At 44.6% G+C, this 15,216-nt stretch overlaps 1 protein-coding gene across 1 annotated transcript in view; it reads right to left on the reverse strand.

The window, feature by feature from the left end:
* The window catches only part of IQCJ (IQ motif containing J), a gene marked incomplete at its 5' end in the record, with an annotated part of 272,628 nt that overhangs the window by 95,001 nt on the left and 162,411 nt on the right, over nt 1–15,216 (reverse strand). The window lies entirely within an intron of this gene.

Raw genomic sequence — 15,216 nt, forward strand, 5'->3', positions numbered from 1 at the left:
ATCTCCAATCCAAAGAAATAGGTCAGCAATACTGAACTCAATGCATGAGAATATACGAGCTGGAATTTACCTGAGAGTCATATTCTAGTGTGGAGCTGGGTTGAGGTGCCAGGGTAATGTCACCAAAAGAGTGTCCTACCTTAGCTGCTCTTTGTCTCAGCCTAGAGATGAGGTCAAGGTCTGAAGAACCCGTTCTGCTGTCTGTCAGACTAGCAGGCTGGAGAGGGGTCTGTCAGCTCTCCTCCCTAGGAGAGAATATGGAAACCCATGGCTTGGAATGAATGTGTCACTACTGGGCTGCTGGTGAGTGTTAAATATGTGCCCTTGATGCCAACAAGCCATTTGCTGTTGCTGAGGTGCCTCTCTTGCCATCCACAGGGCCAGGAAATTGTGGTGACTGAGACAGGAGTTATGACAGTGACTTTTAGCCTCTCTGTTAGTGGGTCAGAGTACAATGTCAGCACTGCCATTCAGGCAGTAACTGCAAACTCATTCATTTTAATTAGACTACAGTAAGTTGCTGGGTAGCAGTCACCTTTGCGAGATGAACATTACTTCATAACCTTCCTTTCAAATGGTCCCTTCCTGAGGTTCTGTGCAAAGAGAGGATTAGTCTAATGACTCAAGTGCATACTGTTTTAGGAATTTGTTCAGAACCTTGACATGCTGGAATCAGATTAATCAGGAACTTGATTTAAAAAATTTTTTTTGGAAAGAAACATGATTTTATCTCCTAAGGAAGAATGAGGGGGCTGAGCTGGTGGGCTGCTAGGATTCAAACCTATGGTAGCAGAGGTACCAGATATTACAAACGTGACACTTCAATCACTAAACTATCCCCTCTGGCAAATCTTATAGATTTGAACACCGGTGGCTGAATATCCTCATTGGTGTATCAAAAAATAGTCCAGGAAGACTTTGTTTTCTTGATGGTTCTTTGTTAAAATCATGCCAACTAATCACACCATTGGAAACAGTTTACTCCTTGAAACAGTGGTCTTTCAGAATTACAACAGAGGAAGGAAGAACTATATTAAGTGAAATATGTAGTAGAACGTTGCATCTATATTTGCTCAGTGAATCATTTTGTGTTCAGTTCTATCATGGACTTCGATCTGGGTCTAATCCAATTACAAAATCCATGCAAAAACCTTGCATTTATGCACCATTAAGGTTGAGAAATGCCATGCGTGTATATGATTGCATAAGAATTTCCATTTTGCATATCATACACTGTTTTATTATTTCATTCAATCTTGACGTGTCAAATTTCCAGTCTTCTGAGTGCTAAATTTCTCACTCCTAGTATGTGAGGCTTTTTCATACTCAAATACCTAAAATATGGCTGAACTGATTTAGTAAAACATTTCTAAAAAATCACGTTTGTGCTAAGATCACCCAGAGAAAATTTCATCCCGTTAGGAATTTGTTTGAGCAAGTTATGGGCAACTGAGAAACAGGTCCGCCCAGAGGGAGGGGCAAGTTGGGCAATTTGCCCCAGGCCTCACAAGCCCTGGTCTGGCGGCGGTCCGGGTCTTTGGTGGCATTTCGGCAGCAGGGAGCCCTTCAGTGCTGCCGAAAATGTGGAGCGACTGAAGGGCCCCCCGCCGCCGAAATGCCCCAGGAGCCCTGGCCCAGCGGCAGTCTGGGTCTTTGGCAGCGGGGGGCCCTTCAGTCACTCCAAGTCTTCGGCGGCATTTCAGCAGCGGGGGACCCTTCAGTGCTGCCGAAGATGCAGAGCGACTGAAGGACCCCCCACCACCGAAATGCTGCCAAAGACCTGGAGTGACTAAGGGCCCCCCACCGCCGAAATGCTGCCAAAGACCCGGACTACCGCTGGGTGAGTACAAACACCTCAGCTCCCCTGCTTTGCCCCATGCCCCCTGAATTCCCTGGGTGGCCCTGCTGAGAAAGGGGAGGTAGAACAGTAATCAGAACACAACTCTTACTTACAGGGCACACAGTTCATGCTCATTATAACGTGTTATAAAGGTATCAAATAAATCACTCCCACTGGCCTATCTAACCTCTAAAATCTTGTGTAAAAGAGGGAGAGCGTGTGCTGGTCTATTAAAAAATCAACATTGTGGCCCAGATTCTCAGGTGGTGTGCAGCCGCTTTGTGCTCTACGCCTGGCATCATCGAGCTCTGAAGCAGGTTTAACTGGACCAGCAGGACCACCCAGTTGAAAAGGTTGGCCTCTGATGGTGCAGAACTGACATAAGTGCTCCTATCTCCTGATTGTCAAGATGGTAAATCCAGTCTCAAGCTGCTTTAATTCAGCACAGGGGGGTGACCTGCATGGGGGTGCAGTGGCATCAGGACAGTGTAAGGGAGTGCGTTAAGACAGACTTGCACACAAACCACTGACTTGTGCTCTATGCAGTTTTAGCTACACCCCAGGCTCTAGCTCTTTATCTGCCTTATAAAAACAGAATTTGTGCTGTTTTTTGATGCTAAATCACATTCTGTGCCCTTTGAAGGATAATGCTAAGCAGCACTAAAAGCCTTTCTGTGGGGCAGATAATTGGGTAGACGTATTATCTTAAAGAAAGCAGACAGATCAGTTCATGTCTCTAGAGGGAGAGATTACAAACCCGGAAAGCTATAAAATATCCTCATCAAAAAGAATAAATTAAGGGAAAGGGGGAAATATCCCCAATGCTTCTATATACCATGGTGAAAGCTTTTTTTTTTTTTTTTTAACTTGAAGTACCAGTTGTTAGAACAAAACAAGTATTTGTTGCCAACGGCAGGAGAAAAGAACAATACAGACATCTGAAAGCAAGAGCTAGATAACAGTATCAGTACAATAATAGTTAACACCGTGGTTTTGAATTATGCTCATGTTTACTTTCAGGTTAGTTCTACTTTGACCTATGCTATTGGGAAGGGGACAATTGTAAGTTATATATGTCTAGAGTAGAGCATAGTAGCATTTCCTTCTATGCAGTTCTCAGAGCATTGTGAATAGAGGTGTGCAGATTTTTTTCCACCATAATTTTGTTGAAAATTCTTTTAATTTAATTAAAAAACCCCAAAATATTTAAAAATACTCAAAATCAAAGCAGGTAGTTTGAAACAAAACATTTCCCTTCCTTTTTCAATTAGCTGAAAATTTTTGTATTTGGTCCAACCCAAAATTAATGATTATTATTATTTTTTTTTTTTTACTTTTCAAAATTGCCAGTGGACTCAAAAACTCATTCTTCGCCCAGTTCTAAGTACAAATATAAAGAGTGATATGCTATCTTTATAAAAATGTTTGAGTTTCTGTCAAAACAATGATAAGGAACATGCTAAAATTGATGTAATCCTCTACCAGCAAAAGACCCTCCCTTTCTCACAGAAACATATAAAGCCAAACACATACAAGGATGCTGAATACAAATGCTGTGGGGTTAAGCGTGTTCAAGCCTTTGGAGATCCACTGATAAAGCTGTGGTTTATTTCTCTGAGCAATTCTCAAGCTGTTTTCAAAATGTATGTGTCACTTCATTTTCTCTTCTTTGTACTGCTTTGGGCTCTGAGATATCTTCTATTTCAGCTGAACTTGAGCTTACAGCAAAACATCAATTTTAGCAAAACTTACTCACAGAATTAATGCCAACATGCTTAGCTAATATGCTCTTCATCAAGAGAGATCATTGAGAACGATCCTAATAATTCTTTTTCCTTTGTAGAGGTATTAGGATCTAAAAATATTAAATAGCAATTACCACATTATCCAGGATGTAAATTGCTCCAATTTTAATTTATGAATAGGGTACATTTTTAAATATGGCAAAAACATATAGCCCTTTTAATTGAGAAGGTATTATAAACTACTTGGGATTGTATGGTTCTTAAATGTTATTACAGAGAACTTAAATATTTGGAATTACAGCACAGACTGCCAGAAGGGTGACATTTTTAAAGCACTATACAGAATTTTAGAATCATGATTCTTAAACGTTTTAAAGGGAGGTGGGTGGCTTATTGGTTACTGTTGGAAGCTGATGATGACTCTTGTTTACAAGAAAAATTTATATAGATTATTTTAGATCATCAACTACACCAAAGCAATATATTGATTTGCAGGACATAGCAAATGCTACCATGTAGCCTGATTCAGCAAAAACTCTCAGGAGTAACTTAATACACATGCCTGTTTTCAGAATTGAGCCCTAACTTTTGAAATTATTTGCTCAGTGACGATTTTCTTTGTAACAATCTGAGTTGCCTATATAGACATATAATAATCAAACCAGAGTCCACTGAAGCAATATGCAGACTCCCATTGACTTCAATGAGCTTTGGGGCAGACCCATAGTGAACTTGATACCCTGTGCTAGCAATATGAAATTCCTGAAGCAAGGCAAGATCCTTGCTCAATCCTTTGTTATCATCTCTTCCCACATGGAGAACAATTTTTAGATATGTTTGTTATATATTTCATAAACTTTATTGACTATGGACTTTTTTCTACTTTTAATTTACTGAGAAAATTCCCCTTTAGTGTTGACAGAATTTCCACATTTGGAAAGAAGATGAGAATATATCTGTATAATAAGCACTACATATTAAATATTGTCTGTTTAAAATACACCAGCATTTTTAATGAATTGAAGTGTACATGAGATAGACAGTATGTCTTACCAGGTGGTTTAATTAAGCTAAACGCCAAACAGTTGGGCTCTTCAAAAAATTGTATCATCAGGGCTTGAAAAATATATCAAACCGCTACTAACTATGGGACTAAAGCCTCTAACCAGAGTCTTATACAAGAGGAGAGGGAGGCTCACACCAGATAAATGTTGGGGGGAGAACTATGGTGAGAAAAGAGTTCTGTTACTAAGCTTTGCTTGGGGCTCCAAGAGCTCTGATACTGCAGTTGGATTTGTATGGATCATTCATTATACCACTGTATGTCTCAACTGATTCCAGATGGGTGCAAACATGCATCTAGACCAGGGGTTCTCAAACAGGGGGTCGCAAGGTTATTACATAGAGATCAGCGAGCTGTCAGCCTCCACCCCAAACCCCGCTTTGCCTCCAGCATTTATAATGGTGTTAAATATATTAAAAAGTGTTTTAATATATGGACGCTCCCCGGGTTATGCAAATCTGACTTACGCAAACCTGCACTTACGGAAAAAGTTCCATAAGCGTTTTTTGGGTTTTTTTGGCATAATTGTCAGGTACAAGTCCCCAACTTACGCAAAATTTGACTTACGCAAGACGTTCTGGAGCGGAATGCCTTGCGTAAGTTGGGGAGCATCTGTATAAGAGAGGGGTCACACTCAGAGGCTTGCTGTGTGAAAGGGTCACCGGTACAAAAGTCTGAGAACCCCTGAGCTACACGAATCCCTTTTGCAGGATAGGGGCCTAGCAGACCATGTTTCTTAGAGAACTGAAGTTTCTGAGAGCCTTGTGTTACTGGCTAATGAACAACAGGGTATTTAAATGTGGCAGCATGACTGGTAATCCAGTCCAACATCAATGAGCATGGTATTGTGGTATGAGCAATATCAGTAAGCATGAGAAGAAACAGACTGGTCAGAAAGGCCAGGTCTCTTAACTGCCTACATTTGAAAAGCTACACAGTTTGGTTCTCAGAGCTGGAACACATCAGCATAGTTCTTTTGAAGTCAACTGAGGTACTCTGATTTATTTCAGATGAGGATCTGGCCCACAGTTTACACATTTTAATCTTATTTTACTACCTGCCTTCTCCCTCCCCATTGATCTCATCATATTACATATGATCAAAAAACGCAGCAAACTGGGTTTTCAAGGAGTGAGGAGTTCTTTAAACATGTTCTTTATTTTTGTATAAAAAGTACTGAAAAATATATCTGTCTATGAGTTTGGTTCCCTCTTCCCCCCCCCCCCAGAGTACCCAGATGTTTGTGTTATTTGTATCTATTCATTTCAAATGTGTACCCTTATTTTCTGTTCAGCTAAGACTTATACTGCATGCGCCTAGCATTTCTTGTTGGCTTACTTACAAAATTTTGACATCGGCTCAGGAGAGAAAAGCTTTTCTGTGTTCCTGCTGGCTCCCTTAAAGGCAAAATGGTAAACAAGAATTTAAAAAATGACATTACAGAATGGTGATACCAAGATACTTAGTAATGATTCTAGCCAAGTGAGGAAAAACAAACACGATTGTCTCACTCTTTAGTACAGAGGCAAATTTGATGAGCAGTTTAGGATACATGGTCATGATACTTCCAATGCTTGGAAGTGTATTTCCTGCTAGACTAGTGGTTAATTTATAACAGTAACTATGAATGGCACAAGTCTCTGAATAGAAAATATATGCAATACAACTATTTCTACCATTGCACTGCACTCAAAAAACCAGAGGCATGGTTGGACTGAATGGAGTTATTTGACTACAAAATGTGAAATACAAAAGCATCATTATATTCTTCATAACCACTGGTATGGATTAACAGAGTTCATTTACTAAGCAACCCTGAAACTAAAATTAGATTAACCATATGTATATTAAGGAAAGGGGGGTGAGGGAGAGAGAGAGTGAGCGCTTGTGAACTTCTTGCCTGAGGAGGTTGTGAAGGCTAGGAGTTCTAGCCTGGGAGGGAGTTTGGGTGCAGGAGGAGGTTCTGACCTGGGGCAGGGGGTTGGGGTGCGGGAGGGGGTGCGAGGTGTAGGCTCTGGCCGGGAGGCGCTTACCACAGGTGGCTCCCAGCCAGCGGCGCAGTAAGGATCAGGCAGGCTGCTTGCATGCCAAAGCCCCATGCTGCTCCCAGAAGCAGCTGCAGCCACCTGCTGCTGGCAAATTTTTGCATGCCCCTTGGGAGAAGGGGGACAGTGGGTCTCAGTGTGCTGCCAATGCCCACAAGCACTGCCCTGGCATCTCCCATTGTCCAGTTTCCTGCCAATGGGAGCTGTGAAGATGGTGCTGGGGGTAGGAGCAGTGCATGGAGCTACTTCCCCCCAGGCAGGGCCGCAGAAATGTGCCAGGAGCTGGCCACTTCTGGGAGCGGTGTGGGGCTGCGGCAGACAGGCAGCTTGCCAGACTGCCCCGCTGCACTGCAGGACTGTTAGTGGCCCGGAGTTTGTGAGGGGGCAGCCAAAGAGCCTGGTGGGCTAAACAAAAAAGTTAGGCAGGCTGTGTTTTGCCCAACCCCGAGCTATGCTATTCTCAGTGGTGGCAGATGACAGAACAAGGAGCAATGGTCTCAAGTTGCGGTGGGGGAGGTCTAGGTTGGATATTAGGAAAAACTATTTCATTAGGAGGGTGGTGAAGTACTGGAATGGGTTATCTAGGGAGGTGGTGGAATCTCCATCCTTAGAGGTTTAGAAGGCCTGGCTTGATAAAGCCCTGGCTGGGATGATTTAGTTGGGGTTGGTCCTGCTTTGAGCAGGGGGTTGGACTAGATAGCCTCCTGAAGTCTCTTCCAGCCCTTCTATAACTCTATGAAATGGGCCCAGTAGTGAGAAGGGTTTTTACTTGATCCTATGTGGGGCTTGGGAAGAGAAGGCATCTTACTTTTTCCCAAACTTGCTCAACTCATCCCTAATTAAAAGTTTTCAAAAACTAATTTGCTTCTGTTTCACAACAGTTAGGGGATCTGTTCTCCTCTTCAAACTCACGTAATTGCCATTCGTGTCAGAGAGAATTATCCACATTGCGACGCAAGAAGAATAGACCCCTACGTGTGCAATCGTTTAACATATATCCATCATCTATGGCCACAACTGTTGATTCCACTGCTGCAGAAAGCCGTGCTGCATCACTATTATCACTATTATGATTAAAAACATACTGTGTTCTCAATAACAACGGAGCATCACTCTATTGCCATTAGCTTTCTGTATATTCTGAGGTGGGAGGCCAAATGCTAAGCATTTCTGCAGCAGAATACATAACTATAACTCCATATGATGCCCTGGAGTGTGTTAAACATACCAATTGTCCCATCAGGTTCTGCTTGCCAAATGGAGGATACCTCACTCCTTTGAGGAGGAAATGCCCACAGCCCCTTTGGCTGTAAACATGTTTCAGATTTTAAATGCCTCTGCTCATGGAGAATGCTCTTCCTCAGTTAAAATGAAACTTTTAAAGCTTCAAACACAAGCTGCTGGAATACTCTCCTCAGCTACAGGCATCTGGGAGAGAGGGAGAAATTTCCCGCAGAGCCACATGTGATACTTTAAAAGCTCACTCCGCCCCTAAGTTCCCTTAGAGATATTTTAAAGTCAAAAGGGAAAAAAATTTAAGTTTCAGAAGTCTAAAAACTTATTACTACCTACTATTGCGGATGTCTGCTTCCTACTGCACATCAGTAGCAAATGGTAACAAACAAAACCTAGACAGCATTTCCTCCACAGTGATACAGCTGTCCCCATAAACACTGTAGTGGGGTGGTCACCTCGCTCCAGTTTGAAAGGGGTTAAAACCAGTGCTGGGAAAGGGCTGCCCCGAAGAGACAATCAGGCGAAGGCAGGTAGCAGCCAATCCGGGCCCCGTAGGGCTGGTATAAAAAGGGCTGTGAGGTAGGAGGCAGACAATCTCACTCCAGCCTTGGGGTGGGAAGGACCAGGCTGCCTGGGAGCACAGAGTACCTTCAACAGAGCAGTGCTGGGGAAGGGGCAGGCTGAGCTGGGGAGCTCAGGTCTGGAGACCTCCCAGGCTGAGGCCTGACAGGAAGGCCTAAGGAGGTACTGGGGCTGCAGGGAAAGGCAGCAGGTCCAACCTCCTAGACAATGATGGGTGACCACTTCAGATGCAGTTTGCCTCTAAGGAACAGGGCTAGATGCAGACTGGCAGTGAGTCACTGAGGCAAGGTGGGTTCTGAGGAGTGGGGTTCCCTGGGTGAGGGACAACACTCCAAGGTAAGGGGCACCGTGGTCCGGGAGGGATGTGGGGCCTATATGTGGTGGAAATAAAGGGACTGCAGAAGGGTAGGTAACAGAGTTCAATACACTGGCCCATAGAGGGCGCTCCAGGGCATAAAGAGCTAATTCCCGGATGACCAGCAGGAGGCGCCACACCGGTGAGTCAGTGATCTGTTACAAACACAAGGATGTGAACTAAAGCCTTCTTTGGTTTCTGCTCCAAAGGAAACAGGACAAACTCCCACAAAACCTCCCCATGTTTGCCAAGCAAGAAAGGAGGGGAAAATCACTTAAAGAAATGTTATTTTCAAGGATCAAAATATATCCTGGTTACTGCGAGATGAGCTAAAAACAAACTGCATTTGAACACCAGAGTTAAATGTCCTAGGTTCATCTGTTGTTGAAAATATCATGTGAACATCATGAAAACATGTTGGTTTCAAAATATTTCCGGCATGGACCACCAGTAGGAAACACCATTAAGGAAAATGCAAGAGAAATGAAAAACAGAGAGAAAAAAGTAATGAGTATGATAGCTGAGTGGGAGTAAAAAGGAACAGGTAAGTGTGAGAGATGAGAGAAAGACTGTGAAAATCAAAGAAGAAGGGAAGAGAAAAAAGTTATAAACAAGAAAGAGACAGACTGTAGTACAAGGACTGACACATAGCAAAAAAGGAAAATCTATACATTCGGCAGATTATGAGAATAAAAAGCAAATATAGAAAAAAATGGAGCAAATGCAGAATGTACTCTAAAGAGACAAGAAACAAACCAAGAGAAAAACAAACATTGGGAAAGAGCAAGAACACAGTAAAAAAGTGAGGACAAGAAATTCCAACATTAGAAAATACATTTTTCAATGGAGCATTAACAGGACAGATGGTTCCCCACCCCACACATGCTGTATTGGCAATGGTTAAACCTGGATGAAGTCCACAGTACCTCTGACTCCTTGCCAGACAGGTCAAAACCTCTTCAAGTTTCCCATCTTTGTCTAAGAAGTTGTTCTAAAAAGTGGAGAAAAACCCCATCCATCAAATGTCCCTGCCCCCACATTGTTAAAATACTTTGGGGTCCTCTAGCACCCTAATAAGCATAGAGATTGCTTGAGCCTACCATAATCAAATCTGGCCATGATGATGCACACTTTGTAACATTTTAACTCAACTGTCCCAACATTATATATATAAAAAGGAAGCCCAATTCCCTAAGGGCAGGTCTACCAGATGGGGGAAAGTCGATCTAAGCTATGCAATTTGAGTTACATTAGTAGCGTAACTCAAGTTGACATAGTTTAGATCTACTTACCATGAGGTCCACACTATGCTATGTCAAAGATCACTGGGATTGTAATACTCTTCTCCTGTACTGGCTCTTCACTAAGCAGAGTCCACTTCAAGGTCACTGTCTGGATTTTCAAATACCTGTGTGGTTATTAGCCCTGGCTATCTGGGAAACTCTCTCTCTCTGCAACCACAACCTCACACAGTGGTTATGTTCCATTAGAACAATGAAACTGTCAACAAACGGGGAGACTCTTGACAGTAGGCGACAGGAACTTCACAGAAGTGAGGCCAAGACTATAGAACTCATTGTCAGAGGAAGTAAAAATGACTACCAACCTCACCTCATTGCAGGCCCAGGCTACATTCAAAAGCCATGTCTTCACCCAATCTTTCCTGTATCAGCACCCCATTCTTGTACATCTGTTCACTCATACACTCTCACATGTACACACACACACAGAGGGGAAAAAGATGTCTTTGTTGTTGCTTTTACCTCTTTGAAAGCCCTCATATACAGAATATGGGGATGGGTGCCTATACAAAAACCTGGATAGATAGACTGACAACCAAGTACATGTGTGCAGGGAAGGCTTATAGGTGGAAGGTAGAGAAATAGGATTACAATTACAGAACTGAGCTCCTGGCCATCCAAGCTCTCTCACTAGATCTGAGAGGGCTGTGAGATGTGAAGGAACATCATGACTGCGTGCAGTCTCCAGATCACTGATCCTGTGGAAGCTGATCTACCCAGGGCCGGTGCAAGGATATTTTGCACCCTAGGCGAAACTTTCATCTTGCGCCCCCCTCTTCCCCCCAAATCACATATATTATACACAATACATGGTCACAGAGTAACATGTTATAATTTAGAATTTATGTTTCCGCGCTTTAAGTTTAGCAAATTTAGAAACAAGTTCCTCCAAGTCAATGCTGTGAGCAATGTCATGTTCTAGTGACAAGGTAGATAGCCCAACAAGTCTTTGTTGCAACATTGATGTTCGCATATATGTTTTCAACTGAGCTTCGAGAAGCTTTCGTCACCACTGGCCACAGAAACGGGGAGTTCAAGAGGATGCGAAGAGCAATAACTGTGTTAGGGACACTATTTGTCAGCTCTATTTTCCATATGAAGTTCAATACATCTTGCAGTGATGAACTCCTCTGGACTCATCTTGCAATAGCTTGCAATTCACTGCACAAGTCAAAGGCATCAATATCTTTGGATTCACTATGTTGCAAAGCTTTCTCCAGATTCAATCAATATTCCATAATTTGCTTTGGTGTTTTATTTTGCAAACTGTAAACATCATATATGAAGACAATACTGAACTAATTTGCTGCCTCAATGTGAATCTTTCTTCAACCGAATGTGATTGCTGTGTCAATGACTGCAAAGTAAAAGTTCACTTTGAATTTTCTTTCGGATCATAAATAGGTTCGTCATCTGCTTCATATGTGAACTGTTTCCTCTTCTTTCTATACGGATTGGATCTGGTTTAAAAAGTGCCGTACATCCAACTCCTCCACAAGTTCACCTGCATCTATCAATGTTTTCTCAAAGCTGCGTCACTTCTGCGCTCACAAAACTTCTTGGTTTCTCCAGTTGATTAATGGCATCACATATATCAATTCTTTGCAGAAGTTGTTTGCTAGTTATGTGATCTCAAACATATGATTACCACAAAACAAGGAACAAGAAATGAAAATAGAAATGTTTTTTGTAAGAGCCTTTGCATCAACTCGTGATGTATTGCCAGATGATCCTGTCAGAGTATTGTCTTCATAGATGTCTACCAGAGCCATCACAGATGTCACCAATGAAAGCCGGATGGAAAGCTCTCCCCAAGAGACCTAAGACATGATGGCTGGATACATAAACAGACACCTGTCCCTCACAGGCACTACTCTATACATGCCAATTTGCTCAGGACAGACATCATAGAGGAATACTATGCATTCAGTGGTCTCTACACTGGCCAGCAACAGCATGAAACTAACCTAACCAGTCCACCAACTTTTTGACTGCTTCTTGGGCATGGTGAGGGGTAGCAGTGCCAGACTGAGCCCGGTGATGGGTGCACCTCAATCTACAACTGAGGCAACAGGTGCTGGGCTAGAATCCTGCTGAGACTGCTGTCCTGCACCAGTAGGCACAGCCTCCATGAGGAGAGAACTCAAACAAATATCACGCTCCTTCTGCATGTTCCCCCAAGCACTTCTTTCAGGCAGCTGCATGGGGTCACTCACAGGCTTAGCCCTGCTGTTGCAGGCAAACACAGCGCAGGGCTTAAAAGTCCGACAGGGCGCCAGAGGACTCAGGGGGCCTTGGGCAAAGCAAAATCGGGGGCCCTTCCATTAACTTTTGCAATATTAGTAACATGTATTAGGAATGTAAAAAATAACTAGTGAAATACATTCAAAAATTAATTTGTAATAATTTGAAAATAAACTAAATACAATATTTAAAAATGTTAAAAGTGTAATGGTATGTATACATTTGCAATTACATAGTGGGCAGTTGCTGGGTGATTGTGATGGTTGTACCAATGGACTGGATGGGGAGCTGGGCTCTGGGTTCAGGGTGCCCAGCTCACAGGGGCTGGGGCTCAGGGATGTGGGGGATAGGGTCAGCGGCAGTGTCCAGCTCAGAGGGCTGGGCTCAGAGCTGGGGGTCAGGGCGTTGGGGGGATGGGTTCGAGGGGGTTTCCAGCTCAGAAGGACTGGGCTCAGAGCTGGCGGTCAGGTGTGGGGGAGGGATGGGTCAGGGGGGGTGCCTGGGGGCACTGGGGAGCTCAGCTCTGGCAGGCTGCTGTTCTCTCCAGCCTCCAGGCACAAGGGGAGCAGGAGCAGGGACCAGCCAAGGACAAGGAGCAGGAGCACAGGGCCCTGAGGCGACCTGTGGGAGGCACTGCTTACCTTGCCCAACGCTGAGCGTGGGTCCTCTTTCTTCCTCCGCTCCACCAGACCACCGGTGAGACCCGGGAGGCGCCCTGGCTGCCGGGCGCTTCGCGCGCGGCGGCGCCCGACACAGGGGGCGGCCCTGGGCTGCTGGCCGTACGGATGGCGGTTCCCTGACCCCGGGGCCCTGGGCTGCCGGGCCGCGGGGCGGGCTCCCTAACCCCGCCCACCCCCCCCCCCCCCCCCCCCCCCCCCCCCACGGCGGCGCCCTGGGCGCTGGCGGCGGCGGCGGCTCCCTGACCCGCGCCGCCCTGGGCTGCTGGCCACGGCGGTCGGCTCCCTGACCCCGGCGGCGGCCCTGGGCTGCCGTGGGCAGCTCCCCTGACCAAAGGGGCACCCTGGCTCCTGGGCTGCCCGCGGCTGCGCCCTGACGCCGGGGGGGCGCCCTGGGCTGCCGGGCTGCTGTGGCTGTGCCCTGACCCCGGGGGCGTCCTGGGCTGCCGGCCGCCGGCAGCTCAGACTACCAAATCCAGCAGCGACCACTGCAACCATTTAAAAATTTTTGGGGGGGCGCCGCTTTTTGGCGCCCCCAAATCTTGGCGCCCTAGTCAACCGCCTAGTTTGCCTAAATGGTTGCACCGGCCCTGGATCTACCTTAGGCGTTTCTATGGCCCCCATCACTGTAATATCTGAGCATCTCACCACCCTTCATGTATGTATTACTCCTGGGGGAATTCTGCACCAAAAATGAAAAATTCTGCAGAATTTTGCATATTTTATTTGTCAAAATAATGCAGTATAATCACACCAGGGATACTTATTTTGGTAATTTATTTAAACTACCATACAGGGGAAAAAAATCACAATAACTGTTCAGCATTTCCTAAACACACGAAAGTTAAGTTACAAATACTTGGTAACCAAGACCCTGCATTCAGTTATAATCCTGGATTTTCATTTAAACTATATTACTTTTAATTTGGTGTTCTGTAAAGTAGAATGTCACTTTAAATTGCTCAGACTTTCACACATGAAAGTCATACAGTTTTGCTAATCATTGTCCTGCATTATTTTTTAAATGGATAAGTAAGATAGATTCTGAGCTGTAACCTAACCTGCATGTGCCTCTCTGGCACAGGAAAAAAAGCGGGAAAGCACATAGACCTTCCCAGCTGAGGATTCCGTTACTGTCATTTACAATAAGGCTCCTTTACACCACCCTGGCAAGGTAAAGGAGCCTTAATTGACTATGGTTGGGAACAATTGACTGACAATGGAAAACACTGGCAGCTTGCCTGCTTAGTTGTTACATTTCTGCTCTGCCTCAGGCACAGAGCCTGCTTCACACAGCCCTACGCCTCCAAGCCTGGGATGCAGCAACAGCGAGCGAGAGGGACAGAGTGAGTCTCTCTTACTTGTTCGCACCCGCCTCAACGTTTCTCCGCAGACACACGCATGTGCGCCCAGCCTCCCCTCTCCACAGCACACATACCCACGCTGCCAGGGAAGGGGCGGGTGTTCTCCAAAGATTTCTTGGCTCCCCCATATTTCTGCGGGGGAGCCAAGAAATCTGTGGAAGGTATGAATTATGCACGCCCGCAGGAGTGCAGAATTCATCCAGGATTAATTTATCCTCACCACATCCCTGAGATGGGACTATCGTTTCCATTTTACAGCTGGGGAACTGAGCAAACAGTGGCTGGGGTGTTCACACTGGAAGTCTATAGCAAAACAGGGACTTGAACCCAGGTCTCTTTGTGTGAGAGCTGTGTAAGCCCTCTTGGGATGCTTGAAAGAAGTACCAAAGATCAAGGCAATTTATTATTTAATGTTGGGTCAAAAAGTAAAAACTGAAAGAGGTGTTGGATAATTTAAAGTAATAAAATGGAGTTGTGCAAAGGAAGAGGTTGAGGGGGTGACGGATACTAAAAAAACAAGAAGAGGCTCTTAAAGTCAGTAAATAATTAATATTTTATTTCAATTATTTATGTTCCTGCATGTTAGTGCATGTTTCTGAGAAAAAGGAACTTTATGTAGGAAGAACATAGTCCTGAAGAAAAGGGGGGGGGAGAGGAAAGGGAGAATAATAAAGGCCATTCTCAGCTCTGGTGAGGAGGAATGGGACCATATATTGCTTTCTCCACCCATCCCCACTCCAAACACTGCAAGAGAGATATAACTT

Source organism: Chelonoidis abingdonii, chromosome 8 (genome assembly GCF_003597395.2).
Source record: "Chelonoidis abingdonii isolate Lonesome George chromosome 8, CheloAbing_2.0, whole genome shotgun sequence".
In the NCBI taxonomy this organism is placed as follows: domain Eukaryota; kingdom Metazoa; phylum Chordata; order Testudines; family Testudinidae; genus Chelonoidis; species Chelonoidis abingdonii.